The following is a 20,451-nucleotide window of genomic DNA, read 5'->3' on the forward strand; positions in this document are numbered from 1 at the left end:
TACAAAAAGAGGAGGGGGAGTTGTGCTATATGTAAGAGAACATTACATATCTACAGAAATGCACATGATCAAAGATAAAATCTCTCCAGAAAGTATATGGGTCAATATAAAAGGAAAAAAAAGCGATATTGCCATAAGTGTATATTACAGACCAACCAACCAACCAGATGAGATAGATGAACTCTTTGCCAACCAATTAACAAATGCTTGCAGGATGCATACCACAGTAGTGATGGGAGACTTCAACTATCCAGCTATCGAAAGCATGTAAAAATGCAAGTAGAAAAATAGGGACCACTCCGGTGGGAAGGTAACAGCGTTCTGTGCGCCTTTGGCGTCTAGTCATGCCGGCCACATGACCACAGAGACGTCCTTGGACAAGCGCTGGCACTTCGGCTTTGAAACGGAGATGAGCACCGGCCCCTAGAGTCGGAAACGACTAGCACGCATGTGCGGGGGAACCTTTACCTTTACCTTTAAGAAAAACTCGAAAGATGACTCCTTCAGAAGGAAAGTACAGAAAGACATCATTTAACAGCCCTCTTGTTTAGTGGCCATTCACAGTTATGATGGCAATGAAAATGTAAGTTTACTGACCAATCCTCTCATTTGCATCCTTTGAAGGTCTGTAAAGCAAAGCTGATAGGGACGCGGTGGCTCAGTGGGTTAGGATGCTAAGCTTGTCGATCAGAAGATCGGCAGTTTGCCAGGTCGAATCCCAAGGGCCGCGTAACAGAGTGAGTGCCTGTTACTCGTCCCAGCTTCTGCCAACCTAGCAGTTCGAAAGCACGTAAAAATGCAAGTAGAAAAATAGGGACCCCTACGGTGGGAAGGTAACAGTGTTCCGTGCCACATGACCATGGAGAAGTCCTCAGACAAACATTGGCTCTTCAGGTTTGAAACGGAGATGAGCACTGGCCCCTAGAGTTGGTAACGACTAGCACACATGTGCGGGGGAACCTTTACCTTTACCTTTAAAGCAAAGGAAAGCTGAAGTAAGATCATAACACAGTCATGATTTCACTTAGTGACCACTTAACTGAATTGCTGGCCCCAAATGTGATCACTAAATGAGGAATACCTATTTCTGGTACCTCTGGATATGTCAGTCGCTTCTGTGACAGTTGACCCCTGATGGTCTTTAGCTCTTCAGGTCACAGTTCTGATTTTATTTGTTCTAGTAATCCCATTATTTGTTTTTCTAGTTAACTGTGAGATCCTTAAAAATACTCTCCAGATGCAAAATTCAAATGTGCTGGTACAGAAGCTCATAGAAACGGTAGTAAAGAGTACTGCTACTTTATTGACTAGGGCTTATTTTGTTTATAAATATTTATAACTGTGTTCATGAATAGTGTTTATTGATTTTGCACACAGCTCCCTTGAGCTTCCATGCAACCAAGAATGAATTCTAATAGGGCAGGAGTCTTCAAACATGGTAACTTTTAAGACTTCTGGACTTCAACTCCCAGAATTCCTCAGCCAGCCATGCTGAATAGAATAGAATAGAGCTGGAAGGGACCTTAGAGGTCTTCTAGTCCAGCCCCCTGCTCAAGCAGGAGAACTATACCATCTCAGACAAGTGACTGTCTAGCCCAGGGGTAGGCAACCTTGGCTCTTTTATGACTCGTGGACTTCAACTCCCAGAATTCCTAAACCAGCTATGCTGAGGTAAAAGGGAGAGGTTTCCAAGTTGAGCCATGCTGGCTCAGGAATTCTGGGAGTTGAAGTCCACGAGTCATAAAAGAGCCAAGGTGGCCTACTCCTGTCTTAGCTTCTTGACTTCATTGCCTAGTTGTTTATAGTCCCTCACTATTGTACTCTAATGATGCTCAATGCTTGAAACTAAGAAAAAAAGAAACACTTCTTCAGCCACAGAAATTCACTTGACAATTTGTTATCATAAAATATCTAACATCTTAGAAAATATCTATGAAAAAAAACACCAGAAAATAAATGTGTGGGCCACTAATGCCCTTTCAGAGGCAAATCGTGATGGTTTTGTATATAGGTAATATTCTATCCTGGCTGCCCAGGAAGATGATCGTATACTACTGGTATTTATTGCTTTGGGGTCATGACTCAGGAAGTATGTTCACCTACAGGATCTTCTGCCCTGCCCTTTTACAAATGTTGTACATGGTCTTAATCTTGAGATTTCTGCAGGTCTCCTTCTTTTAGGACCCTGTATGCAGTGGTGAAAAGGGACGCGGTGGCTCAGTGGGTTAGGACGCTGAGCTTGTCAATCAGAAGGTTGGCAGTTTGGCGGGTCGAATCCCGAGTGACGCGTAACAGAGTGAGCACCTGTTACTCGTCCCAGCTTCTGCCAACCTAGCAGTTTGAAAGCACGTAAAAATGCAAGTAGAAAAATAGGGACCCCTACAGTGGGAAGGTAACAGCGTTCTGTGTGCCTTTGGCGTCTAGTCATGCCGGCCACATGACCACGGAGACATCCTCGGACAAGCGTTGGCTCTTCGGCTTTGAAACAGAGATGAGCACCGGCCCCTAGAGTCGGAAACGACTAGCACGCATGTGCGGGGGAACCTTTACCTTTACCTTTACCTATGCAGTGGTGAGATTCAGCCAGTTTGCACCACTTCAGCAGAACTGGTGGCTAATTTTTTGTTGCCCAGGCCCAAAAACGGACTTACGGAAGCAGCATCCACACAGAGAACTGGTTGTTCGCATATTTGAATCCCACCACCGCATGTATGCTTTGCGTGTTCATTTCCGGACTTCCCTACAAGGGAAACACACCAATGATGCTAACAAAGTGGCCTTTCTCGTCTAGCCAATTCCGTTTCAAGGAAACATAGTAGTAAAAAAAATTCCAATACAAAAACATACTTTGAAAAAATAAGCTATCATTAGCAAGAAGAGCTTTTTCTGGAAATAAAACAAGTGGATTTAGAAAGCTCAGAGGAGTAAGGATCATTCAAACCATTTGCACAGCTCGATTTATTTTTTCCACTCTTTGAGAAGTGTCAGGCCATAACTAACTCCCTTGGGGCCATAACCAAGAGGGGGACAGTTACCTGTCAAAGTTAGGTATTTAATTAAATATCCAAGCTGGATTACTCAGTGAAATTCATATAGGTATAACATGTAATTCTCGGAAGAACCCATAAGTCTTTGTTATATCTGTATGCTGCTCACCTAGAAAGGTCTCTAGTGGCTCTCCATCAGAAGTGTCATAAAAGCCTTCAATAAAATTAAACCCACTGAAAACAGTAAAAACCTCAACTTTGTGTTTTTTTTAAAAAACAAACAAACAAACAAAGTGCCCACAAATACATCCTAACATTCAAAGCATACCTTCCTTCTAGGCCAAACATGTCAAACACAAGGCCCGGGGGCCGGATCCGGCCCGTGAAGTGGTTTCATGTGGCCCACGAAGCCATCCTGGAAACAGTGAGGGAACGGCCCCCACTGCCTTGGCCCTGGCCCAGAGACCCTCCTTCTGCCAGAGACCCCCAGATCTGTCCCACTCCTGCCCAGGCCCCCATAGGCACCCTTGATGCGAACGATGCAGAGCTGGCCACGCCCACCCAGCAGGCCATACGCACTCTAGCCACACCCACCCAGTAGGCCACACCTACCCTGGCCACACCCACCCGCCCCCCTGAGGGCAACCGCAATGCTGATGCGGCCCTCAATGAAATTGAGTTTGACACCCCTATTTAGGCTATTAAAAAAATGCCAGATCTTTACTGCTCTCCTAAAATCCAGGAAGGAGGAAGTAGAATTAAAGCAGGGGAGCTTTTTTAAAGCTATTTTATTTGTGAGTAAAATGCAAATGCTCTGTTCTACTGTACTCCAGCGTTGCTTTACTGGGAAATATCAGCAAGAACAAGGAAAAGGGATTTTAAGCAATCTGTTTCAAATTTTCCAACTAATATAAACATAGTATCTAGCCTAACTATATATTTTAAGATTATTTTAAAATGTGTGTGTGTGCGTTTTTTTCATTTACACCAGTATTGAGTTTTACCACCACTAAAAAAATAAAGAAGATTAGGATTGGCAAGGCAAGAGTTTATTGCTGTCAATTGATATGCCTCAATAGTTTTAATACCAATTTTCTCCCAGAAATCAAAAAAACCTACTGGAAGGGAGGGGGGAAGAAAATGAAAAAAAAAGAGGAGGCAGAGAAAAGGAAGGAAGGAAGGAAGGAAGGAAGGAAGGAAGGAAGGAAGGAAGGAAGGAAATTTCAACATTATTCATATTAAATTGGATTGCTATATTGTGGTGTATGCTGAGGTGATAGGTAGAAAGGTAGATAGATAGATAGATAGATAGATAGATAGATAGATAGATAGATAGATAGATAGATAGATAGATAGATAGATACCGTAGATAGATAGATAGATAGACAGACAGACAGACAGACAGACAGACAGACAGACAATGTAGGGTTTTGTAACTGGAACTAGAAAAAAAAACAAATTGTGTAGCCTTGCTTAACTATTGCTATCTTGCTTCTGTAATCAGCATTTGTGTCAGGGACCAATTTCATGCAAGCGTGGGAAACAAGTACACAGATGTGATGTGCTGAGGAGGGAATAAGGCAGTGGCAGGATTTAGCCAGTTTGCACCACTTTGGCTAATTTTTATGTTGCCCAGGCCCAGAATGGACTTCCAGAAGCAGCATCCACACAGAGAATCCGTTGTTCACATTGTTGAATCCCACCACTGGAATAAAGGAGTGTACAGGAATGATTGATGTCTTCTTTAGAGGCTAATAACTCTATCGTCTGAGGTTGATGGGCTAACAAAGTTTATAAAATGATGCCAGTAACTTTCTAAGGTGTGGCCTTTCTGAATACAACTGCTGCCAGTGTTCAGATTGTGTTCCCACCCGGGATTTAATTCAATCGAATTAAAAGTGCTAATCCTTTAAGAAGCCTCTTGAGTCTTTCATGACAGGATTTTATCTCTCAGGTTTAATCAAGGGCCGATAGATAGATAGATAGATAAGATAGATAGATAGATAGATAGATAGATAGATAGATAGATAGATAGATACAGTGCTTTTTTGTAAAAGAAAAAGGTGCCAGAACTCACATATGTCATACAACCTGCCTTGCCTACCCTACAAGGTTCCATCCAAAAAAGGTGCCGGAACTCCGTTCTGAGCGTTCTATGAGAAAAAAAGCGATATATATATATATATATATATATATATATATATATATATATATATATATAGAGAGAGAGAGAGAGAGAGAGAGAGAGAGAGAGAGAGAGAGAGAGAGAGAGAGAGAGAGAGAGATACCTTTATTATCTTTATACATAACTCAACGTGGTGAACATACCTAATCCTCTTTCCTCTTATTTTTCCCACAACAAGCATACTATGAGATGTTTTATCTTTGAAATAGGCAAACTGTTCTAGCCATCTTTAATCTCTAGCAAACAGACCTAAATGTTTATGTAAATAAAAACGTCGCTGGTGGGGAACCAAATCATCTGTGCCTCCTCCTGGCCCCTCTAAGCTTTCCAGCCCCTCCGCCCAGCATCCCTCCCTTCATTCCTTCGCCTTGCTCCCGATTTCTCTTTCCCCTGCTCCTGCTCCGGGAAAGAGGAAGAGGGAGGGGCCGCCGTCTAAGGCAGAAGCGAGGAAAGAGGAACCCCCGTTTCCCGCAAGAGGGAGAGGGAGGTCAACGAGGGGCAGCGCACGTCGTGCGGAGGCTCTTCCGCTTCTTTTCCCGATTCTATCCCCTCTAGGAATCCATCTGCTCGGTGGTTTGAATCCGCAGGAAACCGAGCCGCGCGAGCTGTACGGGAGGCGGCTTCCCTTGCGGTAAATAGCTCAGGCGCTGAATGCAGGAATTTTGCCGGAAAAGGGTCTTTCCGTGCAAAAGTGCATGGTGGCCAGGAGCAAAACTCCTAACTGAATAATGAGTAGTGGATGGAAGTGAAGCAAACAAGGGATGCTGCAATGGCATTTGGGGGGAAAGGAAGAAGAAATCAGTAAAAAAAAAAATAATAAAGTGGGGGGAGGGGGGGGTGCGGGCAGAAAGCGCAGTGAAATGGCCCAGAATTCTGGTTGCCTCCGAAGCCAGGACTTTTCCTTTGAACATTGATGGATAAATAGGGGGGGGGAAGCCGTGGAAGATTATTCCAACATATTTATTTATTTATTTATTTTATTACATTTATATACCGCCCTTTCCCGGAGGACTCAGGGCGGTTTACAGGGTAATTAAAAACCAAAAAGTACAAAAGTTAAGACCAAGTTTTAAAAAGATGGTTACTGCTGTGGGATTTATGCCCAGTGAATCAGAATAGAATAGAGCTGGAATGGATTTTGGAGGTCTTCTAGTCCAGCTTCTCCCCCCCCTCCTCTTAAGCAGGTGAAACTATACCATTTCAGACAGGTAGCTGTCTGTTGTTGTTAGTTGCGAAGTCGTGTCCGACCCATCGCGACCCTATGGACAATGTTCCTCCAGGCCTTCCTGTCCTGTACCATCTTCTGGAGTCCATCTATGCTCACGCCAACTGCTTCAGTGACTCCATCCGGCCACCTCATTCTCTGTCGTCCCCTTGTTCTATTGCCCTTGATCTTTCCCAGCATTAGGCTCTTCTCCAGTGAGTCCAGGTAGCTGTCTCGTCTCTTCTTTAAAAAACCTCCAGTGACAGAGAGCACACGATTTCTGAAGGCAAAGCTGTTCCACCCACTGTGGAGAAATAATGGATGATTTTTTCTTGATGAAATCGATTAATTTCTTTTATCTACATTTATTGGGGACTGGAAACCCTTTATGGAGGTTTTGTGTAAAAATGAAAAAAAATTGTGATTTATGGTTTTGACGATTAGGCAGGATAAATTGTAGAAAGAAGAGTCACGTAACTTTAGAAAGAGATTAATATGTATTTGTTCGTATAACTGCTGTGAATAATAGTGGGAGCTTTAAATCTTTGTATCTTGCCTTTTTCTACTTTTTCTATTCTTATTGTACTTTGCCTTTTTCTGTTATTTCTCTTTCAATTTTTTTGTTTGAATTTAGTTTGTATTCTTACTGCTTCTCTATATAAATACATAAATACATACATATACATATATACATATACATACACATACACACAAACACACATATATATAGGGACGCGGTGGCTCAGTGGGTTAGGAGGCTGAGCTTGTCGATCAGAAGGTCGGCAGTTTGGTGGGTTGAATCCTGACTGCGGTGTAACAGAGTGAGTGCCTGTTAATCGTCCCAGCTTCTGCCAACCTAGCAGTTCAAAAGCACGTAAAAATGCAAGTAGAAAAATAGGGACCACTACAGTGGGAAGGTAACAGTGTTCCGTGCGCCTTTGGCGTCTAGTCATGCCGGCCACATGACCACGGAGACGTCCTCGGACAAGCACTGGCTGTTTGGCTTTGAAACAGAGATGAGCACTGGCCCCTAGAGTTGGAAACGACTAGCACGCATGTGCGGGGGAAAGTTTACCTTTACCTTATATGTGTGTGTGTATATATATATGTGTGTGTGTGTGTGTGTGTGTGTATACCTATATAAAATGGTTGCCTCATGGTTTTGGACAGGCATCTCTCTTATCATGTTTACTTATGAGTTAATTTCTTTCATAAGTTCAGAGGTTCTGTTTAGCCATGTTGGTTTATGGTTACTCAAACCCATGCCAGATTAAATTAGCTCAATTCTGGACTCATGCCACAGTGCAAACAATGGCACAATGAACCTGGAGTAGGCTTTCATAAAACTGACCCAACGGCTTGCCAACTGAATTTCAGCTAAGTGATGGGAACTGATCTGAAGATAACAAACATTTATGCTTGATTGTCAAGGTCAGTGATGGCGAACCTTTTAGAGACTGAGTGCCCAATCTGCAACCCAAAACCCACTTATTTATTGCAAAGTGCCAACACGGCAACTTAACCTGAATAACTGAAGCTTTAGTTTAGAAAAAAAAACACCAACTCCTACATTAACATCTTTTGTCCTGAAAGAAAAACACAATAACAAAGCTTTCAGTGATATAAAGAACTTTTTATTGAAAGGTAAAAGTTTGCAGTTGGCATGCTTTTGAACAATTAATGTGATTTTTTGTTGTTGTATGCATGCTGATAATTTGTCTAACCTTGGCTCATATTTTGTAAGTTTGAGAGCAACACGTGTAGCACTCAGGTCATGGGTTAGTCTCTTTCTGGTGTCAGATTTGCTATAATTCAAAATCAGAAAACAGCTGCTCACAAGCATAAGATGATCCAAACAAAGTAAGGAAAGCAATCCCAAGTGCTTAATTTGACTTAAAATTATTTGGCAGAGAATTCCACACTTTTAAGGATTTCATTTTCAGAACTAACTGTGCTGTCCTTTGGCATCCTTTTTTTTTTCACAGGATTGCTCTCAATAAGAGCGAGGTGCACTTTGGCTCCATTTTTGCCAGGAAGTGGCTTGAGAAATCGCTTTTTCCTGCAAAAACCTAGCCAAAGAGCAAGGTGCGCGTGCCCACAGAGATGGCTCTGAGTGCCCGCCTCTGGCACGCGTGCCATAGGTTCGCCACCACTGGTCAAGGTCAATGTTTTTTTTCCTCTGTGGTGGTATGAGGGTAAAGTGGAAAGCTTGGAGGCACAAACAGTAGAAATATTTAAAAGTGGCAGCAGAAAAAGACCTAGTGGTCCATCGAGTCTGCTTTTTAAAAAAAAAAAACTTTTTTTTTGGTTGGATGATGGATGTTTAGCCCAAGCATGTTTAAATTCAGTTGTTGATAGTTGACCCACTACCTCTGCTGGAAGTTGGTTCCAAGCTTTCATTACTCTTTCTGTGAAGTGACGCTTTCTAACACCAACAAGTGGCACAAAATTAAAGTTAAGGAAGATTCTATCGCAAATTAGAAAGGACACATCAACAGTGGATGTAGGTATATTTACCTTAAACAGTGATTTGTTGAGCGACTGTTCGATGCCATTGAAAAAAGTGGCTTGTAATTTTTCACACCTAACGACTGTTGCGGCATCCCCGTGTTTACGTGATCAAAATTTGGACGCTTGGCAACTGGCACGTATTTAGGATGGTTGTGATGGACCGGGATCATGGGATCAGGAATCTGATTTAAAAAGAGGCATTAAGGCAAAACGAATTAACCGTGAGGAGCCTAGTGGAACAGACCAGCTTCCTAAACACCGAAATACCTTGGCTTGTGATCTGATAAATTATTTAAAAGGGCAAACATGAAATTTGGACTTACTGCCTGAAAAATATGTTATAGGCTATATAATCCATATCCTCTATGTCAGAGCTTTTCAACCAGTGGTACGGGTACCACCTGTGGGACATTGGCACCTGGCAGGTGGTACGCGACCATCCAGAAAAGTAGCGGGGGAGGGGAATGAGCTGAACTGGTGGCTGCACCGCACAAGCCTGAGTGAGAGACGGCTGGAGCTGCAGGGCTGTCAGGGCTCAGCGGAAGCGCCAGGATCAGCGCCAGGCTCCAGCTGGAGCTCGGCACTGATCCCGGCGCTTCTGCTGAGCCCAGAAGAAGTGCCGATCAGCTGGAATGTTGCAGCATCTCCAGGGTCTTTGATTTACATTCAGATGCTTGGCAACTGATTCATATTTATGATGGTCACAGCGTCCCAGGGTCATGTGAAGTTGACCAAAACCTGCTGCAACCACCCAGAAGATGGTGGGGGGAAATAAAAACCAAACTCCACCCCACCCCACCCCAGCTGCCAATCTTCAACAGAAATGCTCACAACAATGAAAACCTCGGACAGGGGGAAGAGGGCCACCAGGCAGGCAGGTGTCTTCCTCGGCTGTGGCTTGGGGGGGCACTTTTTTCAGTGCCATTGTAACTTCAAACAGTCACTAAGCTAACTGTTGAAAGTCGAGGACTACCTGTACTTCATCACTTTTTCCTTTTTCTTTTTTTTTGGTCATCAACTTTTTGACACCTTGCTAGGCGACTGGTGGTACTCGGATGTTATCATATCCTAAAAGTGGTACGATGGGTGACAAGGTTGAAAAGCCCTGCTCTATGTGGTTGCTAAGAATTGACAACAGGTGGGAGGGCACAAAACTAATTTGTATGTTTATGAAATGGACAAAGAAATGGAGACATCCATAGACATTCCACAGCTGTCTGCGGAGAACAAGTGTATTGTCCAGCGTGTGGAGTCGCGGTTTTTTTCTGATCTGGTTTACCTCAAAAGGTGTTAAAGGTAGTCCTCAACTTACACCCATTCATTTAGTGACCATTTGAAGTTACAAAGGCGTTGAAAAAAGAGTTGTCATGGTTCTGACAGATGAAACTCTTCAAAAGAACTTCAAGGCATTTTTTACCTTAAAGGATCTTCAAGTAGCATAATAGGGGCACTACATAATCGAAGCCAAAAACTGAATTCCCTTCCCCTGGGCACATAGTATCAAAGCACAATTCCCTCCTCTAATTAACAGTCATAAATCACATTCCCCAATTAGCTTGAAGCACGGGCTTCCTCTCGAACTCTCCAGCCCGCCAATTCTTTGTTAGCTCTGGACTCAATAACCTTGATTCTCACGTTACGTTTAGTGTTGTTATGTCTAGCTGGACTCTCATCCACATCCCCCCCCTCCCAGCGTCATCTAACTCTAAAAAGTGAAAGGGAAAAGATGGCTACATTTCCATCTGTTGTCAATGCAAAAACATCCAATGTTAGCAGCATTAATAAGTGTCTTTTGACCATTTTTTCACACTTATGAAATTGCAGCATCCCGTGATCACGTACTCAAAATTTGGACACTTGGCAACTGGCATGTATTTAGGACAGTTGCAATGTCCTGCGGTCACGTCAGTGGTGGGATTTAGCCTATTCGCACCACTTCAGCAGAACCAGTAGCAAATCTTTTGTTGCCCAGGCCCAGAGTGGACTTCCGGAAGCGGCATCCACACAGAGAACCGGTTGCTCACATAATTGAATCCCACCGCTGGGCCACGTACTCACTTTGCGACCTTCTGACGAACAAAGTTTCACAGATTCACTCATGTTACTAATGACAAGCAAAGTCAATGGGGAAGCCAGATTCACTTAGCAAACCGTGTTACTAACTGCAAACTTAACTGCAATGATTTGATTAATTTGTGTGACAATGGTCGTAGAATGGGGCAAAACTCATCTTAACCTAGCAATGAAAATTTGGGACTCAACTGTGGTCCTAAGTTGAGGACTCCTTGCACCTCAACCTTTGTATGCAGACCAGGCTATGTTGTTGGTTGACAGCCGAAATGATTTGCAGCTCAGGTTAGCCAACGCTAATTGGGTTTTGTTCACAGATTCTTTTTGCTTTTCAATTAGCAGAGCAGGAACAGCTTGTGAAAACAAACAGGACTTATACAATGCATAAATCCTCTTTGACAAAGTAGTTGGAGCACAATAATGACAAGAACACAAAGGGGTTTCCATAGCCAGGGAAGGAACAGGAAGCGTCATCTGTGTCGCAATCCAGGAAAAGCAATAATTGACCCATCAGCCTTTCTACACTATTGACTTTGATTTCTGCGCCAAAAAAAAAATCAGTTTTGTAACACATCAGCTCTTTGCTGAAGACACGTCCAGACTAAACAGAGATATTTCCAGGATCCTTGAACCTGTTGGGTCCATTTGATCTGGCGAATCAGAGAACCAGACCAGAATGGGTAGAGCAGAGCTTACAGTCTTAGCACACTGAAAATAATACTCCCAGATTGAAGACAAAGAAAGAAAAAAACAATAGAGCGCAAATATGAAGTACAGTGAACAAAACCATCAATCAGAAGTTATCAGATGTCGTGAGCTGACCTGGGACTTCCAAGCACATAAAACACATTTCTCAAGATCTCTTATCAGAGCCCTTGGGCGCCTTCTCATGATCTTTCACTTCCTTCCCCATAATGGCATCCCCAACTTTCTCCGCTTCTTTTTCTCTTCAACATTTTGCAAATGTCAAATAGCAAGGTCAAGTGCCGTGGCATCATGGCGGCTGTCTTGCTCTTTTTTTTTCATGCATCTCGTACACCAGGGGTGTCAAACTCAATTTCAGTGAGGGCCGCATCAGCATTGCGGTTGCCCTCAGGGGGCCGGGTGGGTGTGGCCAGGGTGGGCGTGGCCTACTGGGTGGGCGTGGGTAGAGTGCGTATGGCCTACTGGGTGGGCGTGGCCAGCTCTACATCATTCGCATCAAGGGTGCCTATGGGGGCCTGGGCAGGAGTGGGACAGATCTGAGGGTCTCTGGCAGGAGGAGGGTCTCTGGGCCAGGGCCAAGGCAGTGGGGGCCGTTCCCTCACTGTTTCCAGGATGGCTTCGCGGGCCGCATGAAACCACTTCGCAGGCCGGATCCGGCCCCCGGGCCTTGTGTTTGACATGTCTATCGTGCACCCAAAGGCCAGACAAGGAATAACGGATGGAAAATGATCAAGGAGAGATGCAACCTAGAAATAAAGGGAGAATTTTTCTGACAGTGAAAAGAACCAATGGAACAACTTGCCCTCAGAACTTGTGGGTGCTTCATCGCTGGAGGCTTTCAAGAAGAGACAGCATAGCCACTTGTCGGAAATGGTGTCGGTCAGGATCTTCTGCTTGAGCAGGGGGTTGGACTAGATGACCTACAACAGGCATGTCAAACTCGTGACGTCGCGCGACGTATCGGAGCTTTTTTCCATTGCCGGCAATGGGGTGGGTGTGGTTTCGTTGTGACGTGTCCGGCCCGTGGGCCGGCAGTTTGACACCCCTGACCTACAAGGTCTCTTGTTATTCTTGTCAGATATTGTAATCTGTATAGATCCTGGGACATCTGTATTTTGCTGAATAGAGACAAGGTGTCACTTTCAGTGTCAGAAAGAATGAACACTAACAGCACTTATTGAAGTTATTTATTTTATTTATTTATTTTAATTCCATTTATATCCCGCCCTTCTCCGAAGACTCAGGGCGGCTTACAAGCTTAGCAGTAGCCTTCATTCTATGTATATGCCTGCTTATTAGGGTTTTCACACACACCCCAAGCGGCATTATTACAAAGTCAGCTTAATTGCCCCCAACAATCTGGGTCCTCATTTTACCTACCTCGGAAGGATGGAAGGCTGAGTCAACCTTGATTGAAAGTTGAGCTTTCAATCTGTTCGTCACTTGCATGTTGTTACCTGCTGTCTGAAGGAGAGACTGTACTTCAGATACTGGTTAGACAGCTTGTTCTTTGTCCTTTGCCACTTGAATGCATAAGTGCATGCCTTCTGCATGTCTCCTTAAAGTCATTCAATAAACCCTCTTTGCTGGTGACCATGACTGACGCACAAAGACAGCAATTTACAATTGGATGCTGAACAAATTGTCAGGCATTGCTATGCTCTTCAACCTGACTATCAGCCTAGACAAGACTGATCCAGCCCGTGCCAAGCACCAAGTCCGTAGAACCAAAAAAAATTATTGTTGATGACACCCAACTGACAAACAGTTTCAAATACTTGGGAAGCGGCACCTCAACTGATGGGTCCTTGGACAAAGGCATAGACACCAGGATCACCGAGGCCAGCTGGATACATGCATGTGGCTACATAGCACCGGAGTGCCTAATCAAGACAACATCTGTATCTCTACAAAGGTGAAAGTTTACAGAGCCCCAGTTATCTATCCCTTCTCTCCTATAGGGATGTGAGTTCCCAACTCTGTACCAAAGGCGCATCAAACAACTGGATAAATTTCACAGGCACGTTCTCTGCTCCATCCTTGGTATTTGTTGGCAAGACGGTGTCTCCAGCCTAGAGGTCTAGGATCGTGCGGAGGTAACCAGCAGTGAGTCCCTGATTATCAGAGCCCAGATGAGATGGATGGGACACATGCATCATCAGATGAAGGCCTTATGCCTGAAGTTTGAGAAGATACCTCAAGGTTGACCGCATAAGCGCTACAAAGATAACTGTGACATCCAGCCAAGGGTGCTGGAAGTGGCAGGTGCTGAGAGGACCTGCTGGCAAGCCCTTTACTATGAAGCCTTCACTGACTTTGAAGACGGGCGCGGCCAAAAACTGAGGGCACGACACGAAGCAATGGGTGGTGGAAGCCAGTCAGAGAAAGACCGTCCTTATCTGTGGAGAAACCTCCTGACAGTGAGAACTTGGACAATGGAATATGGAATAGCCTTCCTCCTGGTGTTGTCAAGTGATCCATCGCTGGAGGTTTTTTTTTAAAAAAAAGATTGGACAATCCATTTATCTAGGATCGAATAAGGACACCTGCCTTGGGTATGGGGTTGGATTAGAACAGAGTTCCCCAATGTTTCCAGCTTTGCAGACCAACGGGGAGAGGGGCTGGTTTTGTGCGAGCGGCTGGCAGGCGTGTGTGCACATGTGTGCGTGCAGCTCCATTTGTGCAAGCAGCACCCGCACGCGCCTGCTGCTCAGTTAAATGGAGCAGGTGTGAGCGTGCTCACCTGCTGCTCACACAGGTGAGGATTTGTGTGCGTGGATGCATGCTCGCCGGCCATTTCTGCAAACCCCTCCCAGCCCACAGGTTGGGGACCTCTCTTCTAGCAGACCTCCAAGCTTCTTTCTAGCCCTATGATTCCATGATAATCAATGATAGAAAACTCCGAATGACATCACAGAGTCACTGTCGACATCCAGCTTGAGAATCTAAATAAAGCTCCAGGTTCATTCTGTTTCTGAAAATCTTACTGCTTATTGAAGACACTGCATGATTATGTCAAAACAAAACTAACTCTGAGGTTCCAACCCCAATTCCTAGACTTAAACGATCATTTTCCCAGCCAAACCCACAACGTCTTACATAGTCCATATCAACAAGCTCACTTTGTTATGGGAGCTGTCTGCTTCAAATCAAACACCTGTTCTGGTGTCCTTGAAAAGGCTTCAGGCTCTCACAGTCTTCAGCTGAATCGTAGAGGTTTCGTTTCTCCATCTAACCCACTTGAAAGTAATATCTCCCCACATTCATCTAAAGGCAAATTGAAACGCAGAGACACATAGCTGCCAAAGTTTCATCCTTGACAGTAACACCCACAGTTATTGTAATAATGGACTTTAGCCCTCATTGTCTAAACTCTGCAGAATCACCTCCGTGGCCATAGATGAACTGCAGAACAGCCTGTCTTCAAACCAAAAGGACTATACAGAAGACAGTACCCATCAGTTCAAATTTTCTCTCTTTTTTCCATTTCCTTGGATGAACATCAGAACCATTAAATTCCAAACAAGTTGGCAGGGGTGAGCCAATAGTGTCCCCTAAACAGCCATCTCTCTTTCTTCGAGCACTTTTGTCTCCATCTTTGGACTAGCTGTTTTTCTTGCTGTAGTGGGGCAGTGGTTAGGATGCAGTTGTTGTTAGTTGCAAAGTTGTGTCCGACCCATCGCAACCCCATGGACAATGTTCCTCCAGGCCTTCCTGTCCTCTACCATCTTCTGGAGTCCATTTAGGCTCATGCCTACTGCTTCAGTGACTCCATCCAGCCACCTCATTCTCTGTCATCCCCTTCTTCTCTTGCCCTCAACCTTTCCCAGCATTAGGCTCTTCTCCAGTGAGTCCTTCCTTCTCATTAGGTGGTCAAAGTATATTTGAGTTTCACCTTCAGGATCTGGCCTTCTAAAGAGCAGTCAGCGTTGAACTCCTCTAGGACTGACCAGTTTGATCGCCTTGCAGTCCAAGGGACTCGCAATACTGCCAGTAGTTCGATCCCGACTGGCTCAAGGTTGACTCAGCCTGTCCATCCTTCCGAGGTTGGTAAAATGAGGACCCAGATTGTTGGGTTGTCTCTGTAAACCGCTTAGAGAAGGCTGTAAAGCACTGTGAAGCAGTATATAAGTATAAATGCTATTGCTATTGCTATGAGAGGGCTTGAAGATCCAGCATTATCAATAATCATTATGGAGTATGAGGATTTCTGGGAATCCACAGAAACTTAAAAGTTGGATGCAACACAGAGAGGAAGCCAGCTCCTGACCTTCATGCAAAGTCACAGCTCCAAGTGCAGCATGACTTGGTCAGTGTCTTTCTGCAAAGCCCTTATGCCCAATTGCATAACGTAGGGAAATATTTGTTACTATTGCTTAAGGATAAAGAAGGAAGCCAACAGAGAGTCTTAGAAGAGACTCATATCCAGCCCTAGGTAAATTATGTAAATTAAGTCAGACTAATGAATGAGGAAAAAGAATCGTCCCAAAGCAAACAAACTGTGCAAATCAAAGAAGGCCCAATGATGTCATGTCTTGCCTCAGCTATTCCCTCAAGAAAGCAGAGCTCTTGAATCAAAGCAGCCTTTTGAAAAGGCCTTTTATCGAGACAAAGTGATTGCAAGAGGAAACAGGCAGGATCGAAAGTTCCCACACAAAAACGTTAGGTTTAACCCCGTGGTTCAAAACCCTTCCCAGCTACCCAGTCCATCGAGAGCCAATCCAGAGGTGTGAAGGTGTTGTGACAACTCCGAGCCGAGAAGGCCCGATAACAAGTTGTTCTCAGGCCCCGCGACCTTGATTCTCCCGGGGATGAGACAAAGCCGATAAACCCAGGCTCACCCCTCCTCCTTCCCAATTCCCAGGAAGATACATCAAAGAAAAAACGGAACAAAGCAAAATGGATGCCATCATAGAAAAGGTTTCTCCCCCCCCCCACTCCCACCAGAATGGTAGTGTCCTGTTAGGGATTTATGGGAACCTGACAAATGGCTTCTGTTTCTCAGTCATCGGAGAACATCTCTCCTTCTTCCGTGGCTCCACAGAGCTTGCTAGGCCCTTGAGGAAGGACACTCTCTTGTTTGCTGGACTTAACTTGGCTGATCGTCCAAAAAGGTGCTTTTTCAAGAAGCAACTGGACTTTCTTTTTCTTTTTGGACTTTCTTTCTGCAAAGCAAGTCTAGTTGCCTCTTGAAAAAGCACCTCTGGGACAACCATGATCCTGGATGACTGAGACTCTCCATACTGTTAGATATTTGGTTGATCAAATGAGCCTCCAAAGATGGCTTCTCCCACAGTGCTGATTTCAGTTCTCTCAGTTTTGTGTGTGTTTTTTTAAATAGTTTCCCCAGGGCAGCTTACAGAACAGGCCCTTTATCTATCTCCTGTTTCCTCAACCTTGGCGACTTGAAGATGTGGACTTCACCTCCCAGAATTCCCCACTCAGCAAGGGTGTCAACATCCAGCTCGAGAATCCAAATAAAACTCCAGGTTCATTCTGTCTCTGAAAATCTTACTGTTTATTGAATCCTCCGCATGGTTATGTCGAAGCAAAGCTACTGTAACTCTGAGGTTCCAACACCAATTCGTAGACTTAAACCATGATTTTCCCAGCCAAATCCCCCAACATCTTATGTAGTCCATATAAAGAAGTTCACTTAGTTATGGGAACCATCAGCTTCAAATTGACACCTGTTCTGGTGTCCTTGAAAAGGTTTCAGGCTCTCCCGATCTTCAGCAGAATCGTAGAAGTTTCATTTCTAAAACTAACTCACTTGAAACTAACACTCCCCCCCACACCTTGCTTGAAAGGCAAGTTGAAACGCAGAGGCACGTAGCTGCCAAAGTTTCATCCTTGGCATGCCGAGACTCTGATATCCACATATTTTCAAGTTGCTACGTTTGAGACACCCAGATCTGTCTGTGACCAACCTACATCCAACCATGGAACTTCTAAAATGCTCTGGCACTTAGCCAAGTCTGGATGCAACAGTGGTCCCCAACCTTTGCAGCTTGGTGGCCCAGCTGGGGAGGGGGCAGAGAGGAACATATATTGTTAAGTGAGACATTTGTTACATGAGTTTTGCCCCATTTTACGACATTTCTAGCCACAGTTGTTAAGTGAATTGCTGCAGTTGATAAGAGTAGTCTTGTTGTTAAGTAAATCTGGCTTCCCCATTGACTTTGCAAGGTCGCGAAAGGTGATGATATGACCTTGGGACACAGCAAGGGTCATAAGTGTGAACCAGTGGCCAAGCATTTGAATTTTGATCACGTGATCATGGGGAGGCTGCAAAGAGCGTAAGTGTGAAAAACAGTCATAGGTCACTTTTCCCAGTGCCGTTGTAACTTTGAACGGTCACTGAATGAACTCTTGTAAGTCGAGGACTACCTGTATTTTCCCCACACTATGACACGTGACAGCACTCCATTGCAGATTTGTTAAACTATTTCAATATTAAAATTACCTAGGAGAGGCACATTACTTTTAATACTATTTTTATGATGAGGTCCCAAAGGTGCTTTTTCAGGAGGAAACTGGACTTTCTTGTTTTTCTTTGAAGACTTCAAAGACTTCATCCAAGAAGCTTCTCCAGCTCTGACTGGATGGTGGGGGAAATGGAAGGATTTATACGCCTTGCAGATAGCTGGTCATAGCTGGTAAGGTTCTACATTTAGGCAGGAAAAATCAAATGCATAGGTATAGTATAGGTGGTACCTTGCTCAATAGTAGTAACTGTGAGAGGGATCTCGGAGTCCTAGTAGACAATCACTTCAATATGAGCCAGCAGTGTGCTGCAGCTGCCAAAAAAGCCAACACAGTGCTAGGCTGCATTAACAGAGGGATAGAATCAAGATCAAGTGAAGTACTAATACCACTTTACAATGCTTTGGTAAGGCCACACCTGGAATACTGCATCCAGTTTTGGTCACCACGATGTAAAAAAGATGTCGAGACTCTAGAAAGGGTACAGAGAAGAGCAACCAAGATGATTAAGGGGCTGGAGGCTAAAACATATAGGGAACGGTTGCTGGAATTGGGGATGTGTAGTTTAATGAAGAGAAGGATGAGGGGTGACATGATAGCAGTGTTCCAATATCTCAGGGGCTACCACAAAGAAGAGGGAGTCAAGCTATTCTGCAAAGCACCTGAAAGCAGGACAAGAAGCAACGGATGGAAACTAGTCAAGGAGAGAAGCAACCTAGAACTAAGGAGAAACTTCCTGACAGTTAGAACAATTAACCAGTGGAACAACCTGCCTCCAGAGGTGGTGAATGTTCCAACACTGGAAGTTTTTAAGAAGAGACTGGACAGCCATTTGCCTGAAATGGTATAGGGTTTCCTGCCTGAGCAGGGGGTTGGACTAGATGACCTCCAAGGTCCCTTCCAACTTTATATTATTATTATTATTATTATTATTATTATTATTATTATTATTATTATTATTATTATTATTATTATTATTATTATTATTATTTGCATCCTTTTAGTAAGTTGTTGAGGCCACTTGGAGGTTTGATTGTATCCTCAGGGTCACCTGAGTAGTGCAAATGGGTGTGGAGCCTTCTTGGAACTGCTGAAAGGACTCTGTTGTAGATTGGAGATAGATGATGTTGTATCCCCCCCCCCGCCCCCCGTTGAGAGAAAGCAGTTCAGTTTTGACATAGGTGGCCTCTTTGACCCCTCTTTCAAACTGGTGGTCCTCTCTGTCCAAAATGTGGCCTTCGAAAGGGTGGCTTTTATCTTTTAAACGCAAGACAAGAGTGTTGAATCTTGTGGTGATGGGTTTGTTCTCCTCTGTCTGCAAGGAGTATAAATCTTTCCATTCCCCACCGTCCAGTCAGAGCTGAAGGAGCTTCTTGGAGGAGAAGAGAAAAGTCTTCAGAGAAAAACAAGAAAATCCAGTTGCCTCTTGGAAAAAAAGCGCCTTTGGGACAAACCCTGACCTGGATGACTGAGAACCTCCATTGTCATTTGTAGTGAGGGATTGTGTCAACCCTTTAACCTGAATGTCCAGTTCCTCCTCGTACGCTGTATCTGTCATCTCCACTTCTGATTCAAACCCTTGACAAATTTTGAGCTCTTAAACCCCTGGAGGGTTTGACTCTGACCAGGGCTGACCAGGCCAAATGGAGTTTCAAGGAGCAGTTGGCAATGGCACCGGAAGTGGGGGGGGGAGAAGTGTGTCCCCTTCTTGTCAGGTGTGGGGAATGAGGCTGCTCCGTTCTGGTCCTGCTCTGGTTCTGCTTTCACGCCAACAGAGCCGATCTAATCCAGCGAATAGATTTTGTCACTGAATCAAATGAACAAGAGGTCACGACCGCTTCAAGGTCCGGCTGAGGCTTTCCCAGAAAATCCTAATTGCTCAGTCCCCTCCTGAAGTTCCCGAAACAGTTTTTACGTTTCGTTTGGCCAGAGGCGTTTAATACCCTTCCCTCGGTCAGTAAAATACTGTGCAGGTAGTCCTGGACTTACGACCGCAGTTCAGCCCAAACTTTCGGTTGCTGAGTGAGGCAGTTGTTACACTTTACACGGATGGAAAGTGAATCTGGCTTCCCCCCCCCAGACGGTTGCAAAAATGGATCACGGGACCCTGGGACGCTGCAGCTGTCATACATATAGGTAGTCCTCGACTCCCAACAGGCCACACCTGGAATACTGCATCCAGTTTTGGTCACCACGATGTAAAAAAGATGTCGAGACTCTAGAACAGGGGTGTCAAACTCAATTTCATTGAGGGCCGCATCAGCATTGCAGTTGCCCTCAGGGGGCCAGGTGGGTATGGCTAG

The 20,451-nt window shown here is 44.5% G+C and overlaps 1 protein-coding gene across 3 annotated transcripts in view; it reads left to right on the forward strand.

The window, feature by feature from the left end:
* Positions 1-5,757: 5,757 nt before the first annotated feature.
* Positions 5,758-20,451, forward strand: part of LOC310636462 (alpha-2-macroglobulin-like) — a 103,717-nt gene continuing 89,023 nt past the window's right edge. The window contains exon 1 of one of the 3 annotated variants that reach the window (XM_083356320.1): positions 5,758-5,803. The gene's annotated coding sequence lies outside the window, so the exon portion shown is untranslated. The remainder of the gene's footprint in view (positions 5,804-20,451) is intronic. The other 2 variants (XM_083356318.1, XM_083356319.1) reach the window with 2 other exon arrangements.

This window comes from Vipera ursinii (genome assembly GCF_947247035.1).
Source record: "Vipera ursinii genome assembly, chromosome: 2".
Lineage (NCBI taxonomy): Eukaryota > Metazoa > Chordata > Lepidosauria > Squamata > Viperidae > Vipera > Vipera ursinii.